The sequence below is a fragment of the Polypterus senegalus genome, chromosome 4, assembly GCF_016835505.1.
Source record: "Polypterus senegalus isolate Bchr_013 chromosome 4, ASM1683550v1, whole genome shotgun sequence".
Classification (NCBI taxonomy): Eukaryota; Metazoa; Chordata; class Cladistia; order Polypteriformes; family Polypteridae; genus Polypterus; species Polypterus senegalus.
The window spans coordinates 60,607,407-60,626,839 of NC_053157.1; the positions used below are offsets into that span (position 1 = coordinate 60,607,407).

The 19,433-nt window shown below is 38.4% G+C and overlaps 1 protein-coding gene across 3 annotated transcripts in view; it reads left to right on the forward strand.

Annotated features, from left to right (window-relative positions):
• The window catches only part of LOC120527383 (transient receptor potential cation channel subfamily M member 3-like), an 881,963-nt gene that overhangs the window by 470,527 nt on the left and 392,003 nt on the right, over positions 1–19,433 (forward strand). The gene's annotated exons all lie outside the window — the stretch shown is intronic.

Consider the following 19,433-nt stretch of genomic DNA (forward strand, 5'->3'; position numbering starts at 1 on the left):
AATGTAATGTAACAAATTGGCAATATGCAGGCAAAAACAAAACATAAGTCTGGTGCCGAATCTTTGATTTGAATTTTTTTTTTTAAAGCCAGTACATGTGTAGGCATGATTGAATTGAATTTAAGCTTGCAGGCATTATGTTAAAAAAATAAGTAATCTGTGATTATACTTAAGCTCACATTACTATTGTTGTTTCCATGGACCTGGTAGTGATGTAATTTAGAAGCCCCTGCCAGTACTGTTATTGTAATCCCAGCACGGCAATATCCTCTTAACTGACATATCCACTCATAGTATGCAGTGCTTATTGCATTGTATTTTGTTAAAGAATTTACTGATTTCAATATTTTCCATTTTTTCTGCATGTATTTACAATTTGGTGGCAAAGTGAATCCGTGATTTACACTGCTGCCCAACAGATCCACCTTTGTCAGCTGAGAATACTAAAGCCAGTCACTGTCTGTGTGGTGTGTGTATGTACTCCACGTATCAGTGTGAGATTTTCTTTTGCCATTTCCTCTCAAAGATATGCATTTTAAGTAAACTGGTCATTTTTAAATTGGCCCTGTTTGAGTGAGTGTGGATGTGCGCATGATTGGGCTATGCAATTGATTTGTACTCCAACAAAAAGTGGTTCCTGCATCGTGACCAATGCTGTCAAGATAGAATTAGATACCACACGGCCCAAACTCAGATTAAATGACCTTCAGGGTGTTATGCTATTTTTATAAATTATGGCCTTATTTATTTTATTGAGGTTTCCTAGCCTGTGTTGCATTCCTAATTTATATTACTATCTGACCCAATCAATGCAGTTCAATGGGGGTTGGTAAACTCAGCAATGATTATTCTCTTGCAGTTTCCCAGTCATATTTGAACCACTATCTTAAACTCTTAGATACAACTGGATTATGCAATGTGCTGATACAGTATATAGACAATTCAGGTAAAAACACATTTTCATGACAAACTGCTGTGGTTACACATACTTATTACTTCATATTTTGTCTTCTTTGCCCTTCATGCACTTCTGCTGTAAATAATAATACGGTACCACATAAGAGGGAAACAGTAATGGTTTATTAGCATATTCATTTCAGATGTAGCTTAATCCTGCATCATTCGCAGTTGTGGCCAAACCAAACACAAATGCTTGACAAAAAAAAAATAAATAAATGAGGCTGCACACTATCAGTCTTAATACAGTCCTCTGCTATTTCTCGAGAGCAACATAACAAAGATGCTGAAATACAATTAAGCTGCAGCTGGTGTGATGAAGATTTACTATGGGTCACTCAGTACATCTCTGATGGGGGCTTTAACTTGTAACCTTGAGGTTACTTATCCACTTCCTTCACCACAAAGGCCATTTCCACTGCCATAGTTTTGTTTTGTGTACAGACATTATCCCATCAGACAGCATCACTGGAAAACTGGACTATTTCAGTTATGCTCAGTGTTATAGGCTGCTGGTTGAAAATGAAAGTTCTTGTTTGGTAATGAGAACAGATAAAGACATTGCTTTATGGGTAGTAAATGGTTATTATAGTTAAAGTACATGAACTGGTTGCAGTGCAGTGTTCCAACGTGCTTGTCAAGGTGAAAGTAACACAGGCAATGGTTCTTCATAGTATGTGCTACATAAAAAAAAAATCCAAGATAGACAGTTGGCATGATTAGGTCCATGTTTTATCACAGAAAAAGCCTAGGGTGACCCAATTCTCATTTTCAAACTCTTTATTACATACTGTATGTAGACCTGTTCAGAGTATCTTATATCACCACTATAACATTCACCACAAATATGCAACTACAATCTTCACTTATGGTCTTTGTCTAAGTTGCCTGCCACCTTCCTTATATAGGTATAACCCCAGGCAACCAGATAAAACTCCAAAGCAAGCAGGACAGAGGGCTTAAACTTCATTCATCCTAAATTTGTCCAAAACAGAAGCAGAAGCAAGATAACATGTGTAACAAAATAATACTGCTACAATCTGGATGGAAAGCAGCTCTTTTTACTAGGAGTTTAGGCATCCAATATGCATAGACTGCCAGGTGGCTCCTTTTCTTAGTGAGCTAAATCGTCTTTGATCCAGCATGGTAGAATGGAGTGACAGAGAGAGATTCTGAGTTTCTCTATTAGCCTGGATTTATGCCAGTGTTCTGCTTCCTTGATGCACCTCTTGGGCCAATAGAATGTCAAAATGTGAGACTGTGTCATGTTCAAGCCTCATGCCCTTTGACCAATCCTGTTTAGGCATGCCTGAGTGCCACTGAGCCCTAAAACTCCAAACACACCACACCAAAACAGTCCTGGGTGCAAAATAAACATTCTTATTTTACAGCAATTCTTTTTACAGTCCATTCCAAAATAAACAAGGACCAATCATCCATTTCTTCTTCCAGGTGAGCTTTGCCTTCTGCGTCCCGACTCTGATTCAACCGGAGGAGGCTGGACGGATTGCTTTTATGTCATACCCGGAAGTATTGCTAGTACTGGGGCATAGCTCAATGGAAGCACTTCTAGGTCCTTCTCCCTACAGCACCATCTGACTGCATCCAATGATCCTGATAGGCAGGACTACGATACCCATGAATACCTGCAGGTATCCATACTGGGTCCATGGCAGCAGAGCACTGCCATCTATCATACTGCAGGAGGATATCTGCTCTTGATACACCAGCTCCTCCATACTACCCACTAATTTTTCCCTTTGAATAGGATATCGATTCATCCCTGGCTTATACCGCCCTTCCATATAAAGTATACTGTATCTATAAAATGCATCAACAAAAACACTATTTCCTGTTTAGTTAAAAATCTGAAATTTGACAGAATGTTACATCTGTGTAAGTAGTTGTGTACTAAAAACAAACAACTTGGAAAATAAAAATGAAATACCCTAAAATGTGAAAAACGGCTTGACAGATTTGATTGAAATTTAGTGACGCTGAAGAAAAAACAAAATTAGCCAACATATGTTTTTTAGGAGTTTGCATGTTCTCCCCGTGTCTGCGTGGGTTTCCTCCGGGCGCTCCGGTTTCCTCCCACAATCCAAAGACATGCAGGTTAGGTGGATTGGCGATTCTAAATTGGCCCTAGTGTGTGCTTGGTGTGTGGGTGTGTTTGTGCGTGTCCTGCGGTGGGTTGGCACCCTGCCCAGGATTGGTTCCTGCCTTGTGCCCTGTGTTGGCTGGGATTGGCTCCAGCAGACCCCCATGACCCTGTATTCGGATTCAGCGGGTTAGAAAATGGATGGATGGATGGATGGATGGATGTTTTTTTATTTGTTGATCTCTGTTATTAATAACGCTCAAGTGAGTAGGACATTCTAATGTACCATTTTGCCCCAGTACTGATACAGATCTCACAGGGAATTGGGCCATGTTGGTTTATGAAAATGAAGGCTGTCTACAGAAGCAAAGTGAAAGGAGCAAAGTTTTGTGAAGTTACAAAGAAGACATACTGTGAGCATAGTCTATTTTGCATAACCGATCCAGTAATATGAATTACCCCCATCTTATCGGCAACTTTAAGCAAACGAAGAAGTACAGACTAAAAAATCCCATCAGCTAGTGTGGTGCTGCAGACAATTTAATCAATGCTGTCAAGCTTTAAATAACATTGACAAATGAAGTACGTCAATAACTGCTGTTTTCTTTTCCTCAGCCACTTTGGCATAACAATTTTAAATTTTTGCTGAGTTACAGTGTTTATCTTAGAGCAGTGTTTCTCACCCTTTATGGCCTTAGGTCTCCGTTTTACCTCTTTAAATTCCTTGATGACCCACACACAGCATTTCAACAGAGGGGGGATTCCTGCTTAAAGAATCGAGTGCAATTCAAAGAGCCAGGCCAGATGGTTCCCTTGGTGAAACAAGTGCAGTTAGAAAGTGGGAAAAGTATTGAACAGTGTTCTCAATCAGCATTAAGCATTTTTTGAAGTTAAAAAAACAAAGAGAAGAAAAAAATGAAACAATTGATGGAACCAAGCCTCAATTGAACAGAATGAATTGTGATTTTTGCTATAGCTAATGGAGCTGCTGTTTTTCAGATGTGATAAGATGAGAATAGGACAGTATTTTTGAGCGAGTAAAAGTAATTATCAAAATCAGAATAAGAATTCACTTCATTGGCCAAGTACACTAATGTTTACACAGAATATAAAAGATAAATATAAGAAAGTAAAATATAAAATGATAAAATATAACGCAGCATACAAGGGCAATACAAAAAAGTAAGTATGATAGTAGGTGTGGTATATGGCCGGCCTTTCATCCTGGCCAATACCCCCATGCCGAGAGATGGCGCTCTCCCGGCAACATGGAGGTGCCCTGAATTCCAGCAGGGCATTATGGACCTTGGAGTCTTTCTTCACAGCCTTGCTGGATACTGTGGGCGCCACCAGGGGACGCTGCAGGGAGGTCAATGGACTTATATTATCCGTATAGCCCAGAAGTAATTCACAATCACGGAAACAGAAGAAATGATATACTTCCAGGCTGAAGAAGAAGAAGAGTTTTCACCTGACCCGGAAGTGCTGGGTAATCACATGGACTGAGGGATCAGAAGCACTTCAGGGTCAAGGACTATAAAGGACTGTGGGAGATCCTAGAAGGAGGAAGGGAACAACGCATCTGGGAGTGGAGGATTGATTATTGATTGATTATTGTATAGTGCATTAGTGTGAATTTATGAGTATTGTGGAGTGGAGGGTGCTCTGTGCACATTATAATTGTAATAAAGTCAAGATTTGGACTTTTATCTGGTGTCTGACGTCTGGTTCAAGGGGACGACAGAGCCCCCTATCTGTCATATAGGATTAAAATGTTCAGACAGTCTGCTGTTCAGGTGTACATATATAGTGAGTATAAGCTCAGACCTGATTATTAAGAATAACAGCACATGGAAAAAACTGTTTAGGTGATGTGTTGTTTTAGCTTCATTGCATGAAGATGTTTGCTGGATGTCTTTGGAACAGGTGATGCTCTGGAGTAGTCGGATCAGCTGTGATCTTTGAGGCCCTCTTCCTTACCCTGGACTCCTATAGGACTTGAATGTGAGGTAAATTACACCCAATGATCCTTTCACAGGCTTTGATGATGTGTTGCAGATTGGTCTTAGCCTGAACAGAGGCAGCACCAAACCAAACAGCTATTGATGAGGTCAGAATGGACACGTTGATGGCTGTGTAGAATTGGACCAGTATTGCTTGAGGAACATTGAATTTCCTCAACTGATGCAAAAAGAACATTCTCTGATGGGCTTTCTTAAGAATGAATGTGATATCATTTCCCCAGTTAAGGTTTTGTGACAGTGCAGAGCCCAAAAACTTAAATTCTGTCATCCCAATGGCAAGTGATAGGTGACCAGGTGACTGTTTCTTGTAATCATTTCCTGAGTGTTTTGAATGTAAAGGTCCACATTATTATGGCTGTACCACAATGTCAGATATTCTACCTCTTGTCTGTATATGGACTCATCATTGTTTGAAATGAGGCCTATTAGTGTTATGTCATCTGCAAATTTAAGAAGTTTGACAGACGAGTCACCAGAGGTACAGTTATATGTATAAAGTGAGAAGAGTAGTGGGGAAAGGACATATCCCTGAAGTGTACCAGTACCAAGGGTTAAGGGGTCAGACATGTGTGTTCAACTGCACATACTTTTTCCTATCTGTAAGAAAGTCTGTGATCCAAAGGCAGGTTGAACTGGGTGAATTTCTTATCTAGGAGCTCTGGTATGATTGTATTGAAAGCAGAGCTACAGTCCATAAACAAGATACCCACATATGCCCCTGTTTATGAAGGTGTTGGTAAATAAAGCTCAAATCTAACTTCACTGCTTCATCAATAGCCCAGTTGGCTCTGTATGCAAACTGAAATGAGTCCAAGAAGGTAATTCAGAATAAAGTGTTCAAAGGTCTTCATTACCACAGAGGTTAAAGCTACTGGTTTGTTGTCATTTAGGCCTGTGACCTTTAATTTTGTTTTGCTACTGGAATGATGGTGGAGGTCTTGAAACAGGCAGGAACACTGCACAAATCCAAAGATTGGTTCAAAATGTTTGCAAATACTGTAGACAACTGGTCTGCACAGTGCTTGAGTGTGAAAAGGGAAATAAGGTCCGGGCATGCAGCTTTTTTAATAATTTGATTTTGGAATAAGCTGCAGAAATCTTTTGCAAGAATGGCAGGAGGGGAAGCTGAGAAGAGGAGTGTAGAGCATAGTAACCTTTGTATTTTTTATTGGCAGACATTTATTCAAATGGTCTGTATAATGAGGCAGTACTAATTTTAGGCTTTAATGCTAATAAAGAGTTGAAAATTTTAGCAGTTTTTAGCTTTGAATGGATCAACTTTAAATCACCTATGTAACACTCCAGAGTAATGCTTTATTACAGAGTTCTCTTTCACACCATCACCACCAAGGACTATATGTAGCTTGTTCAACGGTAAGCAGCTCAAGTGAACTAATATTAGACCCTTGTAAAAAAAAAAAAATACAAATATTGTATACAGTAAGTGCCCTGTGGTGGGTTGGCACCCTGCCCGGGGTTTGTTTCCTGACTTGCGCCCTGTGTTGGCTGGGATTGGCTCCAGCAGACTCCCATGACCCTGTAGTCAGGATATAGCGGGTTGGATAATAGATGGATGGATGTATACAGTAAAGTACTTACTACTTACTATAATACTTAAGTACATAATATTTTGATATATCCGAGTAACCAATGGCAGAATAACTGAGGCCCGTTGACTTAGACAACTTCCCAGTATGGATATATAATACTAGTTTTTATTTATATTGAATTAATTTATGTTGACTTGGCAAGGTAATGTTTTTACAGTAAGTATCAATATTTATTTTATGTCCCCACCTAAAGATTTAACACATTTTTGTGACAGGGTCTCACATCTCACTGTGAACAAGTAACATTTCAGACCCATAGTGCCTGTAGGAAACCATACTGTTTTTCAGGAATCAGGATTTAAGGTTTCATTTACTGTGCTTTACTGTTTACTGTCAAGAGAGTACTAACATTGTAACATTTGGAGCATGGAAGGAGTCGCTCTGAATGTGTTTTACTGCTTTCTTTAAGGATGGGACCTTTGATTTAACTCTCTTGATACTATAGCTGTTGTTTCTATCTAGAGCTAGCTATACAGTGAATAGTAAGAGACTCTAAATTCCCACAGGAGAGGGTTTTTCTGTTCCTTTATGACCCTTCTCTACACTTTACAAATATACATTACTGTTGAGCAGTAAAATAAATAAATTAATAAAAAAAATGCTCATGTTTTTATGAGCTCAGTTTTGAAGGGAATAACATCATGCTGAAGTCTAAACCAGTTCATGCTTCAATGTAGCAGATCTTCAACAGAGCTCAAATCAAATGATACAATTGTTGTATGTGGGTAGACAATTAGTTGGTTTTGTGTGAGCAACATAAAAAGCGCTGAGTCAACATTAACCCAGCTCATCTAGTATCATAAGCAGAAACCAACATTTACACAAGTCCGCTTTCAGTGCGCAATCTATCTTCTTGTGCAAAAATGAAACTCAGATACACAAAGTTGTGTTATCAATTATCTAAAGCCTAGTTTGAACAAACACAGGTAAATACTCAAAATAACCTCTAATGATACAGAATAATGTGAAATAATAGCATCATGTGTTTTTAAAAAGAATCAAAAAACTGTTAATTGATAAATAAATCTTTATAAATGGCAAAAGCCCCTGTGCATACTATAGTGGCAACAATAGGGTTAGTCCCTCTTTCTTGCTGAAGAACATTCAAAGAAAGAAGTTTGCTGAAATTATAATGATAATTATAATTATAAAGCCAGAATCTAATACTATGATCAGATGTCCAGAAAGGAGAGGAAAACAAAAATTACAGTCAGTGTGATGCCGGGGAAAATGAAACTCTAGGATGTGCATATTAAGACCAAGAGACTGACCATCCCCCAGAGGGCATCCTAAAATACATACATTTGAAGTTATTCATTATTGTTATGATTCACCGTGATACAGGATTTGATGCAGTAGTTCTCATTAATAGATGGAGTATCTTTGATCAAATGGCTTAGTAGTGGTCAGTGACTGGTGCAAATCTTTAAAGTATTACAGTACCATTTTACAATCTATTATATAAAATGATTTATGGAAAGGGGCGGCACGGTGGCGCAGTGGTAGTGCTGCAGCCTCGCAGTTAGGAGACCTGGGTTCGCTTCCCGGCTCCTCCCTGCGTGGAGTTTGCATGTTCTCCCCGTGTCTGCGTGGGTTTCCTCCGGCGCTCCGGTTTCCTCCCACGATCCAAAGACATGCAGGTTAGGTGGATTGGCGATTCTAAATTGGCCCTAGTGTGTGCTTGGTGTGTTTGTGTGTGTCCTGTGGTGGGTTGGAACCCTGCCCAGGATTGGTTCCTGCCTTGTGCCCTGGGATTGGCTCCAGCAGGCCCCCGTGACCCTGTGTTCGGATTCAGCGGGTTAGAAAATGGATGGATGGATTTATGGAAAGGTCAAATCAAATATGTGGATTTTTCTAAATTGCTTTAAAGGTTTTGCAGCATTGGTCTAGCGTGTCCCATCAGTAAAGCATTTCAGAGTTTTGGTGCATTAGAGCAAAAGGCGACGTCACTGGTTCTTTTGTGCTTGCTTCTTAGAAAAATAAGCAAGCCGTTGTTTGATGGTCTAAAGTTATGATTAGCAGTATAGGGAGAAAGACACTCCAGAATATAAGAAGAGCCAAGACTGTTCAGTCTTATATGCGATTAAATGTATTAAGAGTTAATGATAAAAAATAAGGGGTGGCATGGTGGCGCATTGGGTAGCGCTGCTGCCTCACAGTTACGGTTCACTTGCCAGGTTCCCCCTGTGTGGAGTTTGCATGTTCTCACCATGTCTGCGTGGGTTTCCTCCCACAGTCCAAAGACATGCAGGTTAGGTGCATTGGCGATCCTAAATTGTCCCTAGTGTATGCTTGGTGTGTGTCCTGTGGTGGGCTGGCACCCTGCCCGGGGTTTGTTTCCTGCCTTGCACCCTGTGCTGGTTGGGATTGGCTCCAGCATACCCCCGTGACCCTGTAGTTAGGATATAGTGGGTTGGATAATGGATAGATAAAAAATAAAAGTGCTCTTATTTTATTAAGCATTTGAAACTGAAGTGAATAGATCAGCTTACTGTTATGTAAATACATGTGGTAGAGTTCAATAATTTTATATTTTTAATTAAGTTAGAATAGAAAAAAAGATTTATTGGTAGAGCATTTCAAGTATTTTAAAATGCATGTAGTCATCCCAAAACACTCCTAAAATTCTTCATTTGTATTTTGCTTAGGTCACAGTTAAGAGACCAGTAATGTCCTCTGTTTAGCCTATTATGTGGGCTGTGAATTTTTATTTTAACTATTGTACTGAAAGCAAAGCAGCCACCTACTGTATAACACAATTACCACTGCTGGCTGTTTCCCTTTACAAAAGTAACTTACTGAGAGGTTAATCCGCAAGACATGTAATCCTGTTATAAAAGAAAATATTTTCTTTAAATGACAACATGGGTGTTTCAAGTAAATGCCTGTTACATTTACCATACTGTGTGTCAGACTGGCTATGTCTAATCTGAAGAAAGTTTGCTGCCAAACTTTTATTATTAATATTTTTCCCAAGTTAGGTTTTTGGGTGGTTTTCTGCTTTAGTGGCAGATGAATTCCACAGTCACACTCACTCTTGCAATGTCTTGTGATTAACAGTGGAAGTGTAATTATTTGATGTAATGTATTTACTGTACAAGAAAGTATTAGTCACTTTGGAAAAGGATTTTGCTTTTTATAATGTAGATTGATTACAATAGAGTATTTAAACAAACAGAATAAATAAGTAAGTGATTAGTATCAAACCTGATCTTGGCATATTGCAGCCTTTCAGAAGTATTTCTCATTGTTAAATTTGTAGGTACACAGTACAGAATTCTACAGGCTTCTACAAAGTACTCAAATGAGGGTGAGTGGTTTCAGTTTTTGATTTTATTGAATTTGGAAGCCTTTCTGAAAATATGTTTAGCCTTTGTCATTATGGGTTACTGAGTATAGATTGGGCAAAAAATGGCAAATGTATAAATTAAAAATTAAATCTACAACACAAAAGTGACTGAGTCAGAACACATTCTGAATCCACTGTAACAGGAACTATTTCTTGCCTATTCTAGGCCAATTATCACTTACTTCACCCCCACCTTCACCTTTTCAATGGCTTCCCCTATTCATGAGTTCATTTTCAGCATTCAAAATCTACGGTTAGCATGATAGGTTTATAGACAGGATAGCATGTTGCAGCTCAACTTACTGTATGTAATCACCTAGCTATTTATAAAATACCATAGAGTTTTCTGAGATATTTGATTTTTTGTCGCTATGTATTCATAAATGTTTAACATACTGTACAGGGTGCTCACAAAGTCCATATACCCCTATCTTTTGGAGGATTTTGGAAGCTAAAGGTTACTTCTTAGGGATCCAAAACATTTTTATGGGTCCCTCCATGATCTCTGCATAGCCGAATGCGCCACCTGGTTCTCCTGCTCATGTTCTGCAACATTTGCAGGGTGACTTTCTGGAACACTGTGCAAACCGCATGTTTCAGTTCATCGTTTGATGAATAACTGCGCTTCCGCACGTCTTCTTTGATAAACCCCGAGTGCATTATCTGGAGCTGTGAGATCAGGGCTTCTCGGAGGCCACGGAAGAGGAGCGGGATTGTTGTTTGATCCTCGTCCGATCCAACGATTCCCAAAAACTTCGTTGAGGCAATCACGCACGGTGATTGCGAAATGGGCAGGTGCCCCGTCTTGTTGAAACCAAACACTGTCAAGGACGCCCTGGTTTCTTATTTGTGGGATGAGCCAACCATTTAGCATTTCCAGATAACTGATTTGGTTAACAGAACCATCAAAAAAATAAGGGCCAAACAAATGCTGTGCTGTCATTCCGGCCCAGATCATCACGTGTGGTGGGTTATGCTCAATTTCTTCAAAGAAATGTGGATTTTCTTTTCCTAGAAAAATACGTTTCGATTGCGGGAGCTGCGATAAATCTCGCACTCGTCAGTTTTCCTTCTCAGCATTTGTTGGAAATTAGTGCAGCATCAGATCACAAGTTTCCTGACATCTGTCCAAGTCAGCATTCAAACTCTCCGCGATCGTGAAAACACTTGTCACCCATCGCTTCGTCTTAGAACGACCGCCACGTTGTTGCGATTTCTTGAGCGGCAGCAGGTGGCAGCACCAGACAGGATGTCGGAAACACACCTCGAAATAACGGGAAGACTTGGGCTGATGTCCACAGGAACCAAATTGTCATGGTTTTTCCTGTAAATGCTACTAAAGATAGGGGTATATGGACTTTGTGCGCACCCTGTACAGTATACTCTCAGAATGATTCCCTGAATGTTATCTAAGGTTGTGAGCTGGCCAAACACAGGATCAAACAAAGCTGGAACAAATCACAAATATTTGGGTAATCCCTTTTACTTCTCTCAGATCTCTTAATAAACTTAAACAGGTGCCTTCTGGTAACACTTAACATAAGGCAGGAGGGTACAAAACAGAAAATAGCTTCAGTGTTAATTCTAGCTGACGAAACAAAGGAAAGCTTTCCTAGAGCTTTCACTCGTCGGAACTGGTCTCATCAGAAGACAAATTAGTGGAGGCACCTGGCCTTTTTATAATAGGAGGACCAGAAGAGGCTGAGATAATCATTGGGAGGTTTCTAGGAGCTGTGGGGAGAAAAGGAAACAGAGTTAGTGCCCCCTCTTGCCCTGGTGGGTTACTGTTTACCTTGAATGAGCCAGCAAGGAGATCCTCAGATGCACATGCGTGACAGTGTCCTCAGATATGTTTGCTAATGTGATGTTGACCCAAGTGACCAGATTTCCTTTGTTAGTGAATATGTGCAGTAAAGTTGCTTTTGACAACCCTGTAGTGCAACAAACTGCTGGATGTTGTTTGTTTTGTTTTTCAATTTTCATGCTTGATGCTTTGGTTTAAAGAAAATAAGAAATCTAACAAACAAGAGGAGACCATTCAGTCCAATGGTTTTAAAAAAATAAGAAATTTAACAAATGAGGGGGCACCATTCTTTCCATCACGCTCATTTGTGTAGCTAATAGCTAAGGTGTCCCAATATATCATCTTGATACTTCTTAAAAGTTTTCAAGGTTTCTTCTTCAACTGTATGTCTCAGTAGTTTGTTCCCCATTCCTACAACTCATTGAATAAAGAGATGCTTTCTGGCTTCAGTTTGAAATAAGTTTCCCCTTAATTTCTGCTTGAGGCTAAACAGGTTGCGTGAGTCTGCCACAGCAGATATTAAGTCCTGGGATGCATGTGGTTGCTTATGGGCAGTGATACAGAGTACAAGATAGGAGTCTGAATATAAGAAGTCCTTGTGGGCAATGTACATGCAATGACAACTTTGATGGTCTTAATAGTGAAATTAGACAATCAATAAAATACCTAATATATGATTCCCTTCTAATCACTATGGGTAAGCATACTGATATAGACCTGTCATTTTAACTGTGTACTGGAATTCATGACTGCAGGGGCAGCTATTAAGATGACATCTAGCCTGATGACCCCAAGACTTCCAGAGGACAGTCATGACTACAGAAATAGTTAGACAAGTTAATCCAGATGTGATCTCAGACTATAAGAAAAAAGCTTCTTTTGATCAGAACTGCAGGAGAAAGGAGTTTGACTGGTGGAAGGAAAATAGAGGCAAAGGTAAAGAAAGGAAAGGAGTGACCAGGAGGGGACAGACTTGCACGGTACTGTCATGCAGGCAAGTGTGCAGCCACCCTCCCCAGAATAATTGGCAGACCAGAGTGTATGTTATTTTGTTATTTGTTTTGGTATCTTTCTGTCCCCATGCATTATGCTCTTCTGTTTGTTATTGTTTTTTTAAATAAATGTATTACATTTTTGTAATGTTGGCTGCTCTTGGCTTAATTTTGGACTTGGAGACTGCTTGAGAGTGCATGCTACTGGTCAAATCCTCCAGATCAATTCAATGTTACTTGCGGATGGTCCTTGTAAAAGCATCCGTAAAAATTGTCCTAAAGAATTTGTGTATTCTCTCTCTCTTCTTTTTGCCTTTATACCATTAAAGGACATACATATGAGAATAATAAAATTTGAGAATGTGCATTCTATAGTAGATTGTTTCAGGAATGTAACTGTTTCATCTTTCCTTGGTTGAGAATTTACAGTGACAGTCACGCTGAAGACTGTATTAGATATTTTCTGACTCTTGTTTCCTCAATAGGTTTCTGCTTCAATGGACAGGATAAGCATAGCATTATACCATTACGAAATAAAACATCACAGACTGTATGTAACAGCCTATGGGTTTCACATGTGAGGTTATTTGTAATTTTAAAATAAAGGGAATTATATTTTTGACTGGTTTTGGTCACTTGTTTTATTTTTCACTCACTATAGTTTTTTTTTTAAATGGCTGGATCCTCTCAGTAATGATGCCTCTTTTGTTATGCAAAATGTTAGTCCTCTGAGGCAGAGCCAGATAGAGTAGTCTCCTGGGATAACATGGTTCTCAACAGAATCTTTTTTTATTTTAGTAAGATGACTTTTCCTCTATTTGTTCCTTAATTTGACATGTGAGGAAAGTCCAATAAATCCACCAGACTGCATAATGAAAAACTCTTTTTACATCAGCTTTATGTGAACTGCCACTGTTGAGACATATACTGGGGCAGCTTTTTATGTGATTTTAGATATGTATTGTGCTGCTAATTGGTCAGATCAACAAGATTATTGACTGCAATGGGATTAGCATTAACATTTTTAGGAGACCCACTTACTATTTAAGCACTGGTTTCATGCATGTCTTCCGTTATAAAAGACTCCAGGGGATTAAATAATTGATGAGATTGCACTCAGTATGGAAGTTAATGGTGTTTCTGTAGAATACGGTACAGATCTCTCCTCATTCCTCCACAATATAAATTTATTTCAGAAGTTCCTGTCAAAAATAAATAAATATACACCTCCCATTGCACAGTTTTTTTTACTGCTGGCATGAATTAAAATTTGTAGCACTAAAATGTGGGAAAAAATGTCTTTAAAATATAAAGAAAGACTTAAACACATGCTGCTGGAATAAGAAAGATCTTTTTTCCCTTTTTCTTTTACACTCAAGTTATGAAATGACAAGACATTATTTTCTCAAGGTGTGAGAGCTGAAAGCGTATTTGTTTTAACTGTGTGTAGTTTAGTCATAAGAGAAATACGTTAACAAAAAATAAAACAGTCATGTTCAAAATAAGAAATCATTAAAAACTGTTCTTTTATTAATGCATTCCTTTACTCCATTAATGACTAGTGCTTTTCACATCAGTCACAAAATGCTCTCACTGCCTTTGCCCCGTGGTATGAAGATATGGATTACAACTGCAGTTAGAACAGACTGTGGTCATGTATAAAATGTCTTTGTGGTTTGACCAAGGATTTTCAGACGCAAAATTCATACAGGCTGGAAGAGGTTTTCAAAAATAAATATAAATAGTAATCTTTGTGTGATGGGTTCTCAAGTGGCACCCACTGTGGGTACAGGTATTTGTTCCAACTGTTTTCCTAATCAGTAAATCACAAACCTAATGTACAAATCCAAATGTGTGGTTGTGAATTTTGTCCAGTATACAAATCCATACTCATTAACCTTTCTCTGCAGTAGGGCTGCCAGTTCTCTTTCTCTGGTAATGAGGACTATTGAGTCGAAAAATGAGGACTTTTGAGGAGGCCTTTCCCTATGATGCCATAATACACCTTTATAGAGTCTTATGGTTTTTAAAAATGATATAAACCTTTAGTAACAGTTTCTCACTATAGTTATGATATGATGGCCACAATCACAGTCACTGGCAAACTAATAACCCATTAAATATTTTGAGTATGTCAAGCCTTCATTCATATTTGGATATACAGTGGTACCTCGGTATACATCCTTAATCCGTTCCAGATCCTTTAACTTATACCAAACAGGACATATATCAAACAAATTTTTCCCATAAGAAATAAAGGGAAAATGATTAATCCATTCCCATGAAAAAAAAAATTGTTATTGGCATATTATACATTGATGGGGTTGTATAAAATAATTTAAACACTGCTTAATACTAAAATACATAAATACAAAGCAATTAGATGAAATAAATGAAAATTTAACCTCACATTACTTTTTAATAACATCTTTGTTTTTCACAGTCGTAGATACCATCGTTCTCGCCATACGTTATGCAGCAGCCAAGTACCGGATACGCATGCCACCTTTATATTTTTCAACAATCAATTCAAATTTACACGAAAAAACACAACATCACGTGAAAATTCACAGAGAGTTATAACGTGGGCTGTTCACTGAATGCTAGCAACTGGCGTACTGATGCTCGTGGGCAGTCGTGGCTTTGTCTCAAGAGAGGTAAACAAGGGTAGCGTGCAGGTTGCTCACTGAAAGCTGGCAACTGGCGTACTGATGCACGTGGGCAGTCGTGGCTTTGTCTCGAGAGAGGTAGCATGCGGTGTTCTAGCACGCGAGTCGTATTACAAACAAAGGTCGTATACCATGCAACATTTTTCACGTCCAAACAGGACATATACCAAGCTGGACTTACAGGCGGACGTGTACCAAGGTACCACTGTATTAACTGTCGTAAACCTTTAAAAATTATACACATGGTAAATTCACTTCTAGTAAAATAAAAATAATTTTATTCTTTTCAATTTAGTTTATTTGCATTTATTTACATACTTTTATGTTTCCACTGAAACTATTTTTATCAGTAAATCTAATATAATATGATAAATCTGATAAAACAAGGATATTTGTTGTTCAAGTAGTCTGAACCTGCACTTTATTTTCGGCGTAGTGGATATGCCTGAATTTATGTAAATGAAAGAATTATGAACATATTATTAAATTATTTGAAGGGTCTTATTACTTGATCAACTGATAACTATAAAAATATTACATTTATATGATAGAATAAATGTGTGATTTTTTTTACACACACAAATTAACTGAAACTATAATAGTTGACTCATTCATTTACAATTATAAACTCATTTTGGAACAACTGGTGGTAATAACAATATTTTCCATTAAAATATTACAAAGCAGTACTTACTTGCACTTAAATGTGATGGACTATACCTAGATGTATCAAATTTCTTGTTTAACCAAGCTGCTGAAAGAAGAATCGAAAATAAGATCTCAAATAGAAAACGTGATTTTGAATAAATTCACTTAGTTCTGGTGAATTAGGATTACAAATAATTAAGGAAAGGAGCAACATTTATAATGAACTGTCTACTGATCAAGAAGATAAAGCTGAGTTCAAAAGATGAAGTGAAAAGCCAAGTTGGACAGACAAAAGCCAAGAACTCGAAAAGGTTGCTTCTATTCTTGTTAATATCTGCGTTGTTTACTAGCAGAACAGAAGTGAAAATTCTGTGAAAAAAGTGTGCATACTATTTCTGCAAATGCTGATTGTTGTACAGCTTTCAAATTTTACCAATGATAAAGATAAGGAGATTTTCAAATTTTAGGAGCCAAAATTCAGGACATTTTCAAAACTTTAGAAATTCTTCCCGGACAGTCCATGGCATGTAAAAAATGAAGAAAGTTCTGGGAAAATAAGGATGTTTGGCAGCCCTACACAGCAACATAGAAACTGGGAAATAATGGTTGCTTTATTATGTAGGAAGAACAGTTAAAACAGGTGTTGGTTTGGACACAATGGATCCCCAGAACTGAATTTGAGAACCAGTGATCTACAATCAAAATACCAGTTTCTTGAGAAGACAGCAGAGTCCTATTCATATTATAAACATAATGAGAGCTCTTATTGTTTGCAATTGGGTAGAGAAACTACATGGTACATTAAGGGCGATCGTTCTTGTAAGAACCCTTTAAAATAGGTGGGGGACAGAATACAAGGTTAGATGAGCACAAGCAAAAGTATCCAAGACACTTGATAAAAATCATAACCAGAAGAATAGCAAAAAGGGCCAAAACATTTAACAATAGCAAGTCAACTTAAGGAGTACTACTGTAGATTAAAGGCTTACACTTAGGAAAGATGTTGATTAAAGGCTTACACTTCGGAAAAATGTTCAATGCTTCAGTGAAAAGCCTCAATCATGCTTTTTTTGTTTCACAAGACCTTTCCTTTTGCATCACTGCTAATGACAGTGGACAATAGTAAGTGGGGCTAGAGGCAGGTTCTTTGCAAAAGGACAATTGGGGTGTATTGTATTAGACAGAGAGAGGGAGAGAAAGAGACAGCACTTTTTTTTATGAGATAGGACCAGGAGATACGCATAATCAAATATTTGTCTAAAGTCATAACCAGGAAGTCCATTAGTGGCAAACTAAGCAAACAATAAAGTCTGAAAGACAAATGAATGTCTAGAAACCAAATAAATGTTAAGCAGAACTGCTAACAAAACATATACAGTTTATTCAAATCTAGGATAATTATGGGAATGTGTACACCAACATTAATAAGGTGATGAAGTCACATTTAGTGCATCTCTGGGTTTCTCTAGAAAAGGTTACTATCACAACAACCAAAGTGAAAGTACATAAAATGGCAGAACAAAGCAAAATGGTGATGCAAAATAATTCTAGGACAAAATAAATAGTCCCACAGTCACATCTTTGGCAGTATATGCACTCTGACACGGAGGAATGAAATAATTTAACAACAATGGATTTTATGCACATTTTTCTTTTCTTTTTTTATATATCTGTATTAATACTCTTTCCTTGGTTATTACACACTCACACCGTGCCTGATTCTGTGGGGATAAACTCCACCACCACTCTGTCTTGAACCTGATTTGGCTCTCTCAATGCACTTTAAATGTGTTGAAACTGCCAATTTATTCATTTATGGTCTTAAGAATACTCATAAAGTAAGTTATATTCCCTTAAACCTTTCCTTTTCTGGTAGATAGCTTACTATTTTCAGTCCAAAGCAGTGTCACTGGGGACTGGAGTCTATCAAAGCAGCATCAGGCACAAGGCAGGACCATTGCAGGTCCTTCACACACCTACACTCACACTCTCACCGGACCAATTAACATAACGATTAATTAACCAATAAATGATTTTAATGGTTTAGGAAATTAAACTGGAGTTGTCAAGGAAAATCCCATGTAGACACTACTGGGTTTAGGATTCAAATCTGGGACACTGGATCAGTTAGGGAGCTGTGCCTCCCACTGTGCCGCCATGCTGAATACATTATGCCCAGATAGGACTGGCTTTAAACCTGCCCTTCTATAGTATTTGCGTTGCTTGTCAGATAGTAAAGTTGTAGTGGTAAAAGGGAACAAAACCCTTGTGTTGTGATTCAGCATGTGTTTTCAAACCATTAAAACAAACCATATTTATCTTGTTATGCTACTGTTTATTATGTGCATTATTCTGCAGCCTCTTTGCTTTGAATTTTGATCATGTCCCTGATTCCTAACCATTGTTTTGAATAATTTGCATTAAAACATACATTTCATTTTGCTTGATTGATTTTTGTGATTTTTTTATGGTTACTCAATTCATCTCATTTCAGCATATCTCATGTTATTAACCAAGTGTTAATTTGGTATTCATATGTCAAGCTATATATATATATATACTGCTCAAAAGAATTAAAGGAACACTTTTTAATCAGAGTATAGCATAAAGTCAATGAAACTTATGGGATATTAATCTGGTCAGTTAAGTAGCAGAGGGGGTTGTTAATCAGTTTCAGCTGCTGTGGTGTTAATGAAATTAACAACAGATGCATTAGAGGGGCAACAATGAGATGACCCCCAAAACAGGAATGGTTTAACAGGTGGAGGCCACTGACATTTTTTCCTCCTCATCTTTTCTGACTGTTTCTTCACTAGTTTTGCATTTGGCTACAGTCAGTGTCACTACTGGTAGCATGAGGCAATACCTGGACCCTACAGAGGTTGCACAGGTAGTCCAACTTCTCCAGGATGGCACATCAACACGTGTCATTGCCAGAAGGTTTGCTGTGTCTCCCTGCACAGTTTCAAGGGCATGGAGGAGATTCTAGGAGACAAGCAGTTACTCTAGGAGAGCTGGAGAGGGCCATAGAAGGTCCATAACCCATCAGCAGGACCAGTATCTGCTCCTTTGGGCAAGGAGGAACAGGATGAGCACTGCCAGAGCCCTACAAAATGACCTCCAGCAGGCCACTGGTGTGAATGTCTCTGACCAAACAACCAGAAAGACTTCATGAGGGTGACCCAAGGGTCCCATGTCCTCTAATGGGCCCTGAGCTCACTGCCCAGCAGCATGCAGCTCGATTGGCATTCGCCATAGAATACCAGAATTGGCAGATGC